The following is a 375-nucleotide window of genomic DNA, read 5'->3' on the forward strand; positions in this document are numbered from 1 at the left end:
GCTCAAGCTCGGGCAAAGGCTCATCCTGGCTGGGTTTGGGCTGAAAATCACCAATCTGCAGCAGGTCAGACCCATTTCCTTCACTCCAGCCACAGCTTCATCTCAATCCCCTTCGCCACCAGCTCTTCCAGAGCAGGCTGGCCAGTTAAAAGGCCCCAAAACATGCTTTTTTACTCTGAAAACAGGAGCAAAACCATGCCAACGCCTTCCTCCTCCCAAACCACCCCAGCATTTTGCTGCTTAGAGGAAAACAGCCCCTTATAACTCCAAAGTTTTGTTTTATTTTATTTCATCCCCTGCCGGGCAGAAAACATCAAGTGCCACAAGTTTTTCCATGCCAAAACACTCTCACCCAGGCCGCCTCCAAGCCAAACA

This window comes from Haliaeetus leucocephalus, unplaced genomic scaffold (assembly GCF_000737465.1).
Source record: "Haliaeetus leucocephalus isolate CR32 unplaced genomic scaffold, Haliaeetus_leucocephalus-4.0 Scaffold517, whole genome shotgun sequence".
Taxonomy (NCBI): domain Eukaryota; kingdom Metazoa; phylum Chordata; class Aves; order Accipitriformes; family Accipitridae; genus Haliaeetus; species Haliaeetus leucocephalus.